The 16759-nt window shown below is 43.5% G+C and overlaps 1 protein-coding gene across 4 annotated transcripts in view; it reads left to right on the top strand.

The window, feature by feature from the left end:
• Positions 1-16759, top strand: part of dlgap4b (discs, large (Drosophila) homolog-associated protein 4b) — a 115248-nt gene that overhangs the window by 62857 nt on the left and 35632 nt on the right. For 3 of the 4 annotated variants that reach the window (XM_030092683.1, XM_030092680.1, XM_030092681.1), the window contains exon 1: positions 12793-12945. The gene's annotated coding sequence lies outside the window, so the exon portion shown is untranslated. Of the gene's footprint in view, positions 1-12792; positions 12946-16759 lie in introns of those variants that run through there. The other variant, XM_030092679.1, reaches the window with a different exon arrangement.

Below are 16759 nucleotides of genomic sequence, written 5' to 3'. Positions count from 1 at the left end.
AAAAGCACAAAGCAGGCTGTAGGGCACACATGGATCATTTAGAAGCCATTATTCTGAGCAAAACCGTATTGAGACCGTTCTGTACTTAGCCTAGATTCCTCTCCATGCCTTTCTGCTCCTCTTTTTTCACTTAAAGTGGTTTACAGAAGCTGCTTATTCAGGGGCATTATCTCTGCGAAAATGAGAGGATGAATATAATTGGATTGTACTGTTTATTAAATGACAGTTTTTTAATGACATTTTAACCCAGGGAAGGGCGTGCACTGCACATGCTGCCCCTCTTAAAAGGCACGTCTCGTCTTTAGGGATTTTGGATTGGAGTAACCTTCATTTAATTGCATGTGTGATATGTCACATCCGGAAATTTTCACGAATACTACTCTCCACATTCGGGTTCTAGACGTTTGAGAACCGTGACCTTCCAGCAGTGGTCTCTCAGGCTTTACTGTGACCAGGAAGCCACTTTAAATCACTGCGACTGTAAAAGGGGCAACTGGAAATAACAGCTTCGGCTGAAACCTGCCGTGTGGCTTTTAGCCAATCTGCGGCTGCCAGAGGATGTAAATTACACACGACAAGTTTCATAAAGGCTCCCAAACACACGTGCCGCCTTCCCGCTGTCTCGCTGTCTTAAGAGGCCATTGTTGCGGCTCAGTGAAAGCAGCATTCTGCTGTCAGTCTGAGCGGCCTCTCTTTATCTGTGAACATCCCATGGGCTTTTACAGTAGGCCAGTCTGTTCTTGTCCTACTTTCCGGCGTGCCTGTCCTCCCTCCTCGGTGTCTGTTAAATGTGACGTGGTCCCCGACCTCTCCGAGGCATCAGACGGCAGCGGGAGAGTTAGGGGGCTCGGTCTCTGTCCATCCGTCATGTTTGCCTCTGTGAGATTCAATTCCCTCCCCTTGCTCACGCGTCCCCTTCCGACGCTCATCCATCTTTTCGCGTCCCGTAAATCTGGGTCGTCGTCTGGTCAGGTGCTGCGAGCGCGTCGTTTGTTTCAGTTAGGATTTTATATCTCCGACGCACGTGCCCGCCGCCTCTCGTCTCTCTCTGTTCCCGTTTCGAGCGGCGAAGCCGTAGCTCACAAAGGAGCCTGTGACATTACGACCAAGTCTAACAATATCACAGCGTCGGGCGGAGAATGGGCTTTGACTTCTGGCCGTCAGCAGCTCTTCTAAACCAATAAACAGGGTGTTAAGCGGAGATCACCGCCATGGCCAGGTTGTTGGCAGTACCTTCAGCCGTCGTGCAGGCAGTAATAGCATCATTGGTAATGCTATGGATATCATCAAGCTGTAATTGAATGTGGCTTATTCGGTTATGCTTATATATCTGTCTCCCACTGGGGCTGGGAAAATGCCTCTCGAGGTTCACCGTGCAATAAAGACAGCAGAGAGTTCAATAACTGTAATGAAGCTTTAATGGCTGCTTCCTGCCGGCGTCACTGGAAATTTTAGGCATCATATTGCATCTTTGCTTTCAGTGATATGAACGTTTTCACGCCTTTGATATGCAGTAGCTGAAAACATGGCATCGAAACTCTATTTTGATGTTGTAGTCCTCAATGTGCTCCTTGCCACAAAAGAAGTAATCTTGTTACCAGAAAGACCACGCAGTGTTTAGACTGAGGTGGGCACTTGTTAACCTGAGGCTCACTCAGCATTACCCATACTGCCATTCAGCGACCTTGCTGAGAGGCAGCATGGCCGCATTGTTCTCCGGCACCTTCGCTGGCTTCAGCGTGTCTTCGCTGTTAACAAGTCTTGGCTGGAAGCTGTTACCTGTTCGCACTGGTTACATAAGCATATAGACATGCCTTTCGTGCAGTAAGTGACCGTCAGTATTTACCTCGGTGCCGCCCACACCATCATATTGTTATATCGTCATTCTGCCAGTTATTCAAATTTGTTTGGTCCACCTTAAAACGGCTTCTTCATTTAGCTGTGGCTCTTCCTGTTTCTCTTGGGGAGCATATCTCAAAATGATGGATGGGATGCAGTGAAGTTTAAACTTGGCAGAAACCACATTAATCAACCTTTTAACCTTTTTATTTTTGTGTGCTGACGTTAAGCCTTCTCTATGATCTACATAGCCTGAACGTAAAAATGATTATTGAGAACTTTTTGCCGTCTATGCATGCATTCTATTTGTAGATGCATTATATCCCTTAAGATAAAGCGTGTTTCACAAATTTGTATCACACACAAAGCTGCATGCTGTCTAAACGTCTCCTACTGCATTTCCTGTCGTTTTGATACTCCTCATTTGCAACTCCTTCCATTTTTTTAATTTCTTTAACAAGAAGTTACATTTAACATGAATGTAGGTTGTCATAACAGTCCAATAACTGTTAATCACTGTGGTCATTTCTGTGTCAGGATCTAAATTTCCATCCAACTCTCACCAAAGAGTAGCTTATCTTTGGGATGCAGTAAGATCGGTGGTCTGGCAGCTGATGTACCTGCTAAACATTAGCATATTAGCATTTAAATGGGAATCACACTGCTGTAGCGTGGTTTTGCTCTGCAGAGTCCTGCAGTGTTTCTGGCACTAAAGCACAGACCAGTTGCATATTCTTGGCATCCCTGTCCCACAGGAGACTTCAGCTGCAGCCTGTTTTCCTCATATGTGAGAGACTGCTCTTGGCCCAATTTATAAGAGCAACCAGGCTATAAAAAGTGCTTTTGCAATGAGACTGTGATACTCCAAACAATATCCCTATTACACATGAGCCAGATTGGATTAGGCTAAGAGTAAGCTTTTCTTTTCTTTTTTTTTTTTTCTTTTTTTTTTTTGTTTTTAATGAATAAGCACGCAAAAATAAACGCAAATACATAATTGAATGAACACAAGCTTTTAAATCCAAAACTAAAGTCTGAAAGCTTATTATGCTGGCCACATACACAAAGACGTATTATTTTGCTGTCTCAAAATGGAAATGGCTTTTATTACCATTCCTCTCATTTCACCACCTCCAATCACACAATTTCAAGTACAGACTGAATAATGTCTTTACCGCTTAATGCTCAAACACTGAGACAGCTCAGACTTTAAAAAGAAAAAAAAAAAAAAAAAACACTTAAAAGCACCATGAGGAAATGTCACGTTTAGTCCAAGTCAGTATTTCCATCTATGCCTCCCTCCCCTCGGCCCTCCCTCCCTCCCTCCCTCAATCCACCCATCTGTCAGTGGAGCCCAACATGCTGGTCATCTGCATTTATCCACGTATGTGTGTTTCCGTGTGTGTTTGTTGACGGGATTCAGAGCAAGGCCTTGCTTCCTTCCTTCCTTCCTTCCTTCCTTTTCTCTCTATTCAACTTTTCAACCTTGTGCTTTTGTTGTGGCCCCGGAGGAAAAAGGCAAGCAGAGAGAGAGAGAGAGAGAGAGAGAGAGAGAGGGAGAGAGAGACAGGTGTTGGCTGCTTTGAGGCCGCAGTTCTCTGCACCCTGTGTGTTATGTGTGCCTTTGAGTGAATCATTTTATAAGTGTGTGTATTCATATGCACATACAAAATGCTCAGTGTGCGTGTGCGTGTGCGTGTGCGCGTGTGTGTGTGTGGGACTCAGGGTAGTGGATTTGTCCCTTGAGCCAGGTCCTGCAGAGCTCGCGTGCTGCTTCACAGTTGGCCTGCGTTTTACCAGCAGTCTCCATTTACACCGTCTGCCACTCGACTGTCCGCAACGGAAACATATAGGGGATCTCTCGCTTATAGCTGGTACAGTCACTACCGGGAGTCTGCAATCCTTACATAATATGTGCCATGTGCAGATTTCAGAACAGTTGGGGCTTTAACATGCGACACAAACACAGTGAATCACAATTTATCACTGCAGCCTATTGACTGATAGTCTCTTCGTGTGTTGGCTTGTCAGAGCCAAGGCATAGTTTGTTTTCACGCTCTGCGTTTTTCTGTATTGCGCCATCAAAACTCTTCAAGAGTTATATTGATTGACTGAGAAAAAAGGCTTTGCCAAGACAGAGCAGAACACACAATACTGTTGCTTCTAAAGTCATCCATTTTAATTAAGAAGTGCCTCTGATTGATATGAACAGCTAATTGAGCACTACCTTTTAATTTAATGGTACTAAAATGGACCCAGAACCAGTTTGTACCGGAGGCTAATCAAGGTTAATTTTCCTTTGCTGTAATGACAGAATCAAGCAAAACAAATTTTAGTCAATCGGAGACAAATTCAGTCGGATCTGTGAGAGTAGAAGCTTCACATTGTCTGCTTTGTAAAATAGTTTAAAAACACTCCACCGTTACAAAACACTTGTAAAACCATGCAAACTCCACAGAGAAAGGCCCTCGCCGCTGTGATGTGTGAAATCCACTGCCACACCGTGCAGAAGCAATTCCTCCTGCAGCGGAGTCAGTGGCGCTGCGAGCGGCCTCTATCAGCTGAGCCTCGGCGGCAGAGCTCAGGGGTTTTTCCACTGCGCTGCACAGAAATGCAAGCTTGTTTACTCATTCCTGTAATGAAGCTCAGCTAAGGCCCTGATAAACAAACTCAGTTTTCCAACAACTTTTTTCCGTGATAAGACGTTCCTCTGCTTCAGCAGTGGAAGAAGCCTCAGCAGAGAGCTGCTCTCATCTGCAGGCGGTTGAAGCGTGAATCCCATCATTGTCAGTCTTCCGAGGTGGAGAAACATCAAGTGTCAAAATACAAAGGTGCAGTGTGATTCAGGCTCTGTGAGGGGATTGATCTAATCTCACAAGTATAGACAACAACCAGAGAAAAAAGTATAGACAACGCTCCTGGTTTGGAATAACCATTATTTTAGCATCGCGCTGTCCTCGCTCGACTTCAATCTGAACTTCAAGTATTAAACACAGGAACATTGGAAAGCTTTTTAAGAATAGCTCTTTATTGTGTGTGCTAGGAAATGTTTCAAAGTAAGGTTCAGCACTATACTGTAACTTTGTGTTGAGTGTTTTTCAGATGATTCTTTTCTAGCTGCAGCATAAAGAATTTGGGTCCTTCTAAAATCAAGCAGTTTACTCATGTGCTAACTTAGTTTGATTTTTTAAAAAAAAGAAAGAAAGATCGGCTGATCCTCGCCTTTGCACTCATGTCCCGTCTCCTTAGACTTACATTTGGAACCAATTCACAAGCTCATTAAAGTGCAAAAGGAAAAGAAAACTGGGCATCCACAGAAGAAGCTTTATTTCGCAGTGTATCCCAGTGCGTGACTTGTTAGCCCGGAGGACGTCTGAGCTGGCTTTCTGTTCACCACTTTCTTTTCCTGCTCTCTCAGTAGTCCATTTTCTTGCCCAGAGCAGAGCAGAGGTTCAAAGAATGAACATGAAAACAGATGGTTGTCCTCCAACACTTGATGATACGCTGCAATGCAGTGGACACTCTGACTCCTTCATTTCTTGAAATCTGTCAAATTTGACTGAGCACAGGCAGTGTTGGTTCATCTATACACAGTTTAGTGTTTGTAGTTGAGCCATGTATTTGAGAAGAATTACGCTGAACACCACCAGCAACAATTGTTAAAATATAGGTGATTAGCAATATGAGGTTCAGTGATCAAAACAATGACAAATAAAGCCTGATTCAGATTTAAGAGGTCATCCTGTGCAATGGTACACTTCTCCATGTACTGTTGTAACACTTTACAAGTGCCGCTCTCCATTCTCAGTGTGCACCGCATTGCTGAATGTCTTGACTTTGTCAAAACGGCGACCCTTCAGTGTGATCAAGTCGCTCGGAGTCAGGCTTAACAAGTGGTGGGGGGGATGAAGGAAAACATGAAAAATCCAGTTTGGCACTGCTTTCTGGGAGAAGTTCAGACGGCACTCGGTTCATCCGTGCCTCAAAAAGTGAAAATAAAGCTATGTAACGCTTTTAGATGCTGACAGCTCAACGCCACACAGCGTACTGACTCATACCAGTTACTGCTTCGTTGCGCTGCATGCACGGGACCATGCCATGCCCCGCTGCTGCATGACGGCAGGAGTCGCATCATGGCTTCAACACATTTAGTAAAAAAAAAGCAAAACAAAGAAGTATGTTTGACAGTTTCAATATGTGACAGACTGCAGTGCACAGCGTATTCTGACATCTCCGTAAGAATCAGCATCGACCTCAAGTGCAACAATTTGCACTCCAGTTGTCTGTTTGTCGGATCAGACCACGCACGCCTTCACTCCCAGCCTGCATCTCTGAGTCCTGTCCGCCGCGATCCTGCGGCTGCTCCATTATGTATAGATACTGACCACTGCAGACTGGGAACACCTCGCCGGAGAGACACTGACAAATCGTCTAGTCATCACATTCAAGCCCTTATCCGACTCATGCCGCCCACTAACAGGAGCCACGATGAAGAGATAGTCGGCCGATTCACTTCACGCAATAATGCTATGGTCTAATATAAACAAACTGTTAAATGCAGAGGAAATATAATGTCTAGAGAGCGGGACTTTTATGAGGAACGATAATCGTCCCTCTTTATGAGGCATTTTCATAAAGTCATCTGCAGTTCTCGTTGGACTATGGGAGCTTTCTCAGCTCAAACTACTGGGACATTTGGTCCACAGCCTACTTCCATTGCTGTCACACTGCATTCAGACCAAAAACGCAACTGGGTCAACCTAAATACAGCAGCAGTGAAAGTGTCCTCAGTGAACCCTGCATACTTCACACCATGTTCACTTTTTCAGTGTTGTATTGATTGGCTGTATTGAAAGAGGCTCTGATTCTTCTACTGTAAATGTTACAATTGGTTCTTGTTCTTTTTTCACTTACTTTGAATCATTTCTACATTGCTGAAATTTCAGCCTCAGTGCAGCCGACGCTGCTGCTCTGCAGTCGCTGCATCACTAAACCTAAATCCATGGGTTCAGCTCCATTCCCTCAAAGATCAACGACAAGGACACCGTATTGCCGAGGCGATCTTTCTGTGGAGTAGAAACTTCTCACTCTCCACCAAATAGTGATTACATCTAATGACGGTAGTCTCTCAATTTCTCAGTCATTGCTTTTTATGAAGTGAACAACGTCCCAGGGTAGGAGCTGTTAATGCTGCCTGTGCTCTCCGCCGTGCAGCTAATCGTACAAAAGCCTATTTATTTCCAAAGCAAGGGAATCGTTTTCTAATCATCATTAATAAACTAAGATAATTTTTGCATACACACGCATACACACACACCTGTTTTCCTGGCACACTCTCACACGTGCACACGCGTCCTTCATTATTGCAGTGGCCACGTTTAATCCAGTTGCCGGGTCTGCTGCCAGTGGCTGAGTCATTAGCATAATTATAACATGCAGAGATTTTTGGGACTGAGCGTGTGACTCCTTCCAAAAGCGTTGTCACACTGCCTCACTTGTGGGATTCATCTTTGGTCACACTTAAGTTGCCTCCCATCTGCTGCTCGCTGAATACTACAAATTGTATAAGGAGGAGAAACTCTCATCCTCGTTCTGGTGAAATGGCCCAACAGATTTCCAAAGGACTCCTCTATCTGTTGCACTCTTCACCAGCTTTTTTCCTCTTCAGCTAGATAGAGTTTCCATGAGATTTATGTAACAGGGCGGACTATCGACGCGCTGCAGTAGGAGTCTGAATAATCAGTGTTTGCTTGTAATTTCATTTTGCGGTTCAGGGAGAGCCTGTTTGATCTCTTGTAGGTTTCATACTTTTCACTAATTCCAGCATATTTAAATAGATGAATTACGTGAAACTAATTCTTTTAAAGATTTAAGCTCATGTAATTTTAATCATGTTTGTAACCGAGTTGTATTACCAGGAACTGATCTTTCTTTTCTAAGATATTCATTCATAACAGTCACCGCTCACAGCAGCAATTACACAAAGATTAGAAGTTTGATTTGCTTTGTGCACACGTTGCTCAGCTAATGTCAATATAATCATTGTTTGAGTCACAGGGCTCATATTTTCACTTGTCTGCTCCTGCCTGGCATGATCCTGGCACCAAATAATTGTGCACCCTGATTTGGTGACTCAGAACAATCTTGGTGCTCATTTTGGCATGAAATTGCATTTTCGTTAAAAAACCTGCTCAGACCGCTCGTCTCTTCTCTGACGGCATTTTTGCTGCCTCGGATTGACCGACACGCAGTAAAAATAATCGGTCATTCTTCTCTATGTTCTTGCCACAATTCAGTGAGCTTGACTTTCGAAGAAGTATCAGGATCAATATGTTTGATAAATGAGCTTTTCTCGTTTCTGCATGTAAATAAAGACCTGTAATAATCCCAGGAAAGCAGGAATCAACGCTTTGTTTCCACTTTCTGACTCGAGAGCGAGGCAGAGCATTACATGCAAGAAGGGAACCGCAGCGTATATATTATTTATTTCAATCTTGTTCACATGGAATCAGGATCCGAAGATAACCAGTGTCAACATCACAGTCGAACAGCGATATAATCTGAAGCTTTAAAAGCTCCATCGCTGTCATGTTTTCAAATATTTGCAGCTGCTTTGTCTGCAGATGGAAGTGTGTTTGTACAAATTGTTCTTTCAATTATGTATGGGTTTAACAGAATTGCAGTGGGATTAAACATATGAATAAGGAAACATGTTTTAAATCTGTTTCTGAATAATGTAATGTAAGAATGTGGACGAATAAAGTGCATGATTATCACACCGAATGGCAGAGTTGTGGTTTTGGCTCTAATTATTGCCTTTACTTGTGTGTCTCCTGAATGTATTTGAGGAAAGTGTGACGAGGTCTGATATTGTTTGATGCCCATTCATTCATCAATCCATCTTCCTACTTCTTTATCCAGTTTGGAGTCAAAGCGGGCAGAAACCAAACTCAGCAGATTTTGCAGCAACTCAACAGTATATAAATTTGCAGTTTCAAACTACTTCATTAAATCTTTCGCAGACTTTTTTTGTACACATATCCTCTTTTGTAGAATGTAGGCTAACCTTCTTTCAACTAAACAGTAGAAATCAGGAGCATCTCGCCTCATGTAATCACTGTCCAGCTGAAGCCAGCATCCATTCGGACACATGAAGTCCGATGCATTTATAATGCATCTTTTTTTAACGAAGGAGCTCAATCGACAGACCCACCTGATCCAATACCTCACTCAGTTCCCCCAATTTCATTTCTAATTTATTTCACTCTGGCCCCAACAAACCTGGTGCGGTGAAGTGCCGTTTGACATTAATCCTTCAGATTTGCTGCAGGCAGTGAAGCAAGGCAGGAGTGGTTCGGTTCGAAATCTGTTCACAACTCAATCCCCAAAAGCCCTCCGAGAAGCGTCCCTCATCAGGATGCTTCACGGGAAGAAGCTTTGACGTATCTGAGTCTCTGTTTTGTCCCAAAGTCGAAGGAGTCCTCTTGCTTGAAGACTAAAATCAGGTTCGCTCATTAACATTCAGAACTTTTGATTTAAAAAAACATTTATTCTGTGTCAAATTAATGTGATCCATACTGATAATTGTCGTTGTTAGAGGCCATGTTTTTGTTCTTGTCATTTGGACTCTTTTGAATAACAGTTTGAAGCCAATATAAGATGACCTTTAACTCTAAGAGCTGCTTGTGTGTGCGTGTGTGCGTGTGTGCGTGTGTGTGTGAGCGTGCGTGTGCCTGTATGGATGTGCGTGCATGTATGTGAGGGTGTGAGAGTGTGTGTCTGCAATCTTTCTTGACATTTTATTGCAAAAGGTCACAGCACTTTTGAGTTTGGTGTTTGTTGATTCTGTCCCAAAAATCAAAGCTGACCACAGTGGTGCAAGTGTTTTCACGAGTTTTACAATGGTCCCTGGTGTCTGTCAGCCCATTCTTAATTGTGTAACTTAAGAACATGACATTTTATGTGGCCTCCACCTCTGAAAGCAGCTGAAGGGCAGCAGGTTCATTGTGCAGTATCACAATATTAGAGACGGCTTTTTAAAGCCATGACTTTCTCTTCATGTCCTTTTAAGTTTATGTTTTATTCATTTTTGCTTCATACTAAGTCAGCCTGGTCAGAAATAGTTTCTTTTACTTTATTTCTGACTGTGCTATAGATCTCCAAGAGGCTCATAAAATGAGCGATGCCATTTCTGAACACTGAAATCAAGAATGTTTTGCTTTTTCCCACTAAAATCTGAAAAGTGCCAAAGCTTCTGAGAACAAAGGCTCCGTCGGCCAGAACTGTATGAATGGTGCGGCTCCAGAAGAGAGTACAGAGTGGCGAACAGTCGAGACTCATAAAAGACATCAAAGATTACTTTTCTTATTATTTGACAGAAAAAAAATTAAAGTTGGCAACAATCTTTGCAGAACAAAAGGTGTTCTTGTTTTAGCCTCACCTAGATAATTATTCACGTTAGTTTTTCATTCTTGAAAATTATGCTTTGAAAATTAATGCTGTAAAACCACTACTTTTGCTGCTGTTTTGCAATTTCTGCAAAACTTGATACTTGTTTCTTCTGTCACACAATAGAAGAGACGCTCTTTTTTTCTGTCCTGCTCCCTCGAGCCGGTTGAGAGCTGTTGTTTTAATGGTTACTTTCCTCTAAACCCTTGATCAGTGGCGGAGGAGGAGGAGTGCCTCATTAATCCTGATCTGTCTCAGTCCTTCTGACAACACTTTCCACACTTCTCTTCCTCGGTGGCTGTGATATATCTGCTTCTTGTTCCTGTCATCTGATCATTAGTGCATTTCTTTCAGGGGGATGAGCGACGCGGAGTTCTGCATCGCTGCTGAAAAGTACGGCAAATCAGACTTTAATCATGACTGATTGACCCGGGCTAACTTGTGTGCGCCGCGATCTGACTCCCAGCTAATTGATGCAACTTCAGTTGCACTTTAGGGGTGAATCTGTCGTTGGGTTGAAGCACACGATGCTGACAGCTCCGCTGATCTGTCACAGCAGTCAAAAGTGAGACTGAAGTTGCTTTTTCAAGGATTTTTTTTCATTTTCAGGATCGAGTGAAATAATTCCACTATTTAAAGCAGTAACTTGTCACTCTAATCAAGAACTAAAACACAGGTTATTCTCAGAAAGGGTGTCCTCTGAAGGCGAAAAAATAGACAACCTAATTTGAGAAATTTTTCATAATGTGAGAAAAGAGGCAAACAGACCTTGCGCCAATTTCAAATTTTCTGCTACAAGTGATGCATCATGGGAGTGGTTATCAGATTATGAGGAAAATGAGGTGCGGATAAAAAATATTTTGATAACAATAATATTGTATTTTTATTTTTATAAACGCCATAGATTGAATTTTAAATCATGAATACACACAGTTCATGACTTGGACATGCTGATTGAAAATGACTTTCTCTGAAAACAAATACAGCATGCACAGCATTTTTCCCACAAGGGCACTTTAGTCGTTGTTCTTACCTTTTGACCCAAGAGTCAGCATATTTCAGCAGCATGAGTCTCTTCATCATCGCTCCTTAATTGAGCTAAACGCAGCAACGGGATGTGAGTCCTTCATTATTTCCCAGATTTGGGGGATCGATGTCCGAGTCCTTGAAAATACAGAAACTTGTAAAGCCACTTTGTCTTCCTGTGATTGAAAAGTGCTGCATTATAAGCGACATTGATTTCCTCTGTGTCTGTGCTGTCAGGTTTTCAGACAGTCGGGGAGCAGTTTGTGTGAAGATGGCTTTGACTCTGACCATGACCGAATTTTGCTCGCCGGCCTCGGGGGTTCTGATGCTTGACACCCGGTAGAACACCCGGGCCCCGCACCCGCTTTTCAATCACTGATGAAGTAAAAAAGCGTACGAATTTATTTTATATCAGCAGTAATGATCTACTGTATCGGCCGGGAGACAGAGGTGGTCCTTATCAGTTCACATTAATAAGATAAACAAGAGACAACAAAGACATTTTTGTTGACTTGTTCAAAGCAAGTCATATTTTTGTATTACTAATGCCTGCAAAACAAAAAAAAACAGCAGCAGGTTCCTGTGTGTTGATTTGCATTGAATGCATGAGTTGCTTATGCATCATCCGCTCTCTTTTTGTGCTTGTTACCATCAAACAGCTCCAGCTCATAAATTTTTAAAAATGTCAAAGAGAATATCCAACTGTTGTGCTTTGAGTCAGACGCACAGAAGGGGATAAAATCATGGCATAAAAACAGTGAAGACAGCAGCATTTTAACATCGGCAGCAAGGTGCCTTTGGACAGAATGTATATTTTAATGTGGGATTGAGGAAGAAAGGCCTCTGCCCACTAAATTTTTGAGGGGAAGATGAATTGAAGATGTGAAGGCATAGTTCTTATATGCAGTTTGATGCCTGACCTCAGGAGAGCCATTCTCTCACATTTTAGATGGCACTTGACGAGAGATCCTCTTGAAGTGCTTGAAGTCCTTCTTTCCAATACTCGTCTCTGACACAAGAATCAAGAAGAAGAAGAACAAGAAAAAGGCAAGCATCTTGTGTCCAGGCAGGAACCACACTCCTCTTGTTATATCACACAGTGCCTACTTCTAAGTGGACAGCTGGCAGTGAGGGCGCAGGGTGACGAGCACCTTGACCCGGCGTTGTCGCGGCGTCTTTGCTGCTGCCAGCGTTATGAGAGCAGCCGGAGGACGGGCGAGTGGGAGAGCGCCGCGATTGAAATGTGCTGAAGTGAGTCGGCGCCTTTGTGCCTCCCTCCAAGGTGTGGGAGAGGAACAAGAGGGAGGAAAGTAGGGCGCACAGGAGTAAAGTAGACAAAAGGGTGGAGCTGTTTTCTACTTTGTTGCCCTCAGGCATTCGTCTCTCAAGCAGATTATTTTACCCCGATTTGCGGTGCCGCGTGTGGGTGTGTGTCTCTCTCGCAAAATAGCACAGGTTCTCTTGTCGGTTTTTCAAGTAAAGCATGACTTGGCTGTACGGATTCAGAACAGGCATAAACGCTGACACAGTTTTTCTTGTATCTCTTCCAGGAAACCTTCCCCTCCTCAGATCGAGGCTTCTGAGAAATGAGCCGCCAATGTAAGTCCCCTGGCTGACCTCGGCACTCGGCTGGTAACGTTGCTTTTAAATTAATTAAACTGACTGAACGTTATAATTGAGTACACAAACACCGGTGCGTGCCACAGCCTTGAACACCAGCCCCTCACCTCACCGGCCATCTGACAACATGTCTTCCTGGCTGATTACCATTCCCTGCAAACACAGTGAGGGACAGCAAAGGATGGGTCAGTGCAGGAGGAAGCGGCGGAATTCAGATTTCCAACACAACAAGGTTCTCCACTGAATCATGTGATGGACCTGCCGTCACTGGTGTTAGTTTGTCGTCAGGTACGAGGAAAAGCTCAAAGCTCCATTAATAATGGAAGAGAATGTGAGGGTTAGCAGTGGGTTTTCCAGCAGCTTCAGTGTTTTTAAAGCGTGTTTCCATCAGTGCTGCTCCCACCAAAATGGAGTTTTCTACTTATTGTGAATGAGAACGGAGACCTTATGGAGTGCATTGTCCAGCTGGACTGTTCAAATTCTCTCAGGTAGAAAATCTTTGAACTTTTCAGAAAATGCAGTGTATCATGATGGCCGGACTCATCGTCCCAGGCAGTGAAGCCTTCCTCTTCATATATTTCATTCTGGAGCTTTATGATACATCTTTCAGTATTCTCACATCAGAAGGGATACAAAAGCGTTGTTGTGGGAGCACATGTTGTACTTTAGTCAGTATGACTTTGCTGTCAGCTTGTTTGTCCTTTAACTCTCAGTAGTTAGTTGGCCATCTCTCACACTAGCCAAATGCTTGTGCAGCTTTTTTTTTTTTTTTCTTATCCTTTAGCACATTTACTTTAGCCAAGAAAAGCAATATGTGAACATGGGCCCTAAACCTGCATTATTGGATTGTGTTTGGCAGTGGCTACAGGCGGCTCAATAAGCTGTGAAAGCATTTAGGCCTGTTATCACCATGTCATCGTGAACATTGTGTCTTTTCCATTTAGACAACCTACGAACGCCCAGCAAGGACAGCAGTTTTTCCATTTGTGTCTGCAGCTGCCAACCAAACACAAGTCCAGTTTAAATCTCCACCAGTTCTAGATGTACAGACTTTTTGTCTCGATGCCAAGCTTGCAAAGAAACACCACTGATACGTTGTTTTTTTTGTTTTTTTTTAAAGCACACTGACAATATTTCCTCATATATTCATAGTGAGTCAATGATGAGTATTGAGACAGAAGTGACTGCAAACAGGGTGACTATGAAGGGTGTTATGATTCACTTAACGTATGGTTCCGTTCAAATATGATTTATTTAGGATAATGTAATGAAGACAGCATTTTTATTATCAGTTGGACATTTCAGTAAGGATAACAGGCATGACAATTGTAAGCCAATATATGAAGCGTCTACCTAAGTCACTTCCACCTCCAAGTTAAAACCTCATGAGAGATCCTATATGGAGCATGTAATCTGAGAGTAGACAGCACGGCTTTGACTTTCAGTGCAGGACAGATGCCAGCTCACAATAAAACTCATTCATCAGAAGACTGGACATGTCTCTGAACACGGGCTCACATATTTGTAGGTGTGTCTTTCCCTCCCAGGGCAAGTTTCCCAGAACACAGATGACAGAATATGTGTTTTTCCATCACACAAAGACGACCGTCATCCTTGACATGGACTGATCAGAGGGGTTCAATTGAGTTTCAGGAGAGCTTTTAAAGTAAAATCTTTAAAAGCAAGGTTTCCAGTTCGGTTCAAAACATTCAGTGGATACTGTTCAAATGATTGTTTGGGTGTTAAATTTAGTGTGTGAAGGTTTTCATCATTCCATTTTATGGGTACAATTTGTCTGTGCTCACGTCTGGCCAAATATCTTTTTTTTTATGACCTGATCTCCATTCGGTTATTTTCATGAATATGCAGCTCTGCGTCCATGCACTGCGGCTGAGTGTATCTCAGGATGGTATCCAAAAAACATGACCGCCTCTCACAAGCCGCTGCGTCTTCAATGTCAAACCAATGTCTTTCATTGCCACGCACATGCGGCAACACGCGCACGCCGTCTTTTGTAGTTTCTGATATTTACGCGCGCGCTTCCTGTGCTGCACATACACACAGAAAGACATGCATTAGCATACAAATATAGTTCTTGACATTCATACAGTCGGGCACATGAGCACACTGCCTCACACACACACATGTGCGCGTGTATCGCCTCTTTCCTGTAGGACCAGCGATGCTGCCAGCTGTGTTGCTGCAGTTGGGAGATAACAGGAAGCTCCAATCACAGGTCTCCTCTCAATGCATCCCATAACACCCCTGATGGGAGTCTCCCCGGGGTTGGGAGATGAGAGGGTATAGCAGACACCGCGCTCACAATAGGGCACGCTGGAGGATCTGGGGGTTGCGTTTGACACCGGCTCCCGTACAGTAACTGTGCACAAAAGGTGCTCCGCCGCTTCATAACAAATTAATCACACAGCATTCACTGTGTCGGATTAATTCATACTTCCCTTTTTAGGTCAAAGTGAGACAAGCAGCATCTGCCGAGGGCTAATCAGATCAATGATAGCTCTGCAGAGGAAGGGTGTAAAAGATGTAGCCCCGCTGCTGAAACACTGTGATCAGAATTGAGCTCACTCCGGATGAGAACGTAAGGAGGAGATTCAGGGCAGCGCCGGACAGCTGTGATTGATGGCTCACTCTCTCCTGGCTGTCTGTACGTACGGAGAAAGCGAATGCAGCGATTTCCCAGGATCACACTCCTTTTACTCCTGTTCCGTCTCTGCAGACACTTTAAACATGGAGTCCTCATTCTCTGGCGTGAAAAAGCCTCTTATGTGCGTTGACGGTAAGAGGCAAGCGCGGAAGCACTTTTTTGTCTTGTAAAGTGCTCTCACTGTCCCACGCATTCAATGTAAACCGCGTGTCGCTTTTAGAGACAATGGTACTATTACGCCTCATTCGCCGCTGCCTGGGATGTGACGTACGGGAGCTGATTTGAAACGCGATATGAGCCACCTACTTCTCCACCCTTCGTTCGTTTGCGGCACCTCAAAAGCAAAGATGAACCGTTGGTTTCCTGCCAGATATTAACCGTGCCCCTGCCTTAGAGATCTATGTATTTTTAGATGAGTCACCCCTTTAGAAAACATTTGTTAAATAGGTACGTTCTGGTACATCAGGATGGAGTTACTCACAAACAGACGGCCCACTCACTGAACGGAGCCTGTAAAAAATTAATTAATGTCACTCTGTGTTACTGTGTCAAGGTCAACAGCCTCTCTGACTCAGAAAGCCTATCAGCAGAGATCCACGTTACCTGCGTTAGTGCAGTTTAACAAGGTAATGAGTCCCACTGGTGATTTACAAACCACACGAGCGAGGAAAACCTCAGGGGAGACGGTTCATTATGCAAACTTGCCAAATAGTGAAAATACCTCCACTTTGAATTCCCACCTGCAATTACACAGAGGCACAATAAAAAACACCTTTGGATTTTATTTAAGATGCACAAAATTAAACGTTCGTAAATAAGGGAAGTCATGATGCAGTCTAAACAAAAGACTGCCTGTTGTTTTTTGTTTTTGGCCTATTTTCGTCTATTCTTCTGAGTATTGAGTCGGTAACATCTGTTCCCCGAGGGAGCATGTCAAATCTGCAATTCCACGGGTACTGACACATGAACGGAGCCGTTTCACCTTCCCTAAAGGAAATAACGGATCTATGTGGAGCGTCTTTTTTTTAATGGCAGCGTGTCCTAGTTGGAGTTTTCAGGCTGTTGATGCTGTAAAGTGTAAAATACATAACAGCTCATGATGATGGACTAATTGGATTAGAAAACTTTACCGCCGATAAAACATACTAACCTATGTTAAAA

Source organism: Salarias fasciatus, chromosome 5 (assembly GCF_902148845.1).
Source record: "Salarias fasciatus chromosome 5, fSalaFa1.1, whole genome shotgun sequence".
In the NCBI taxonomy this organism is placed as follows: Eukaryota; Metazoa; Chordata; class Actinopteri; order Blenniiformes; family Blenniidae; genus Salarias; species Salarias fasciatus.
This window is presented reverse-complemented; position numbering and strand designations above follow the sequence as displayed.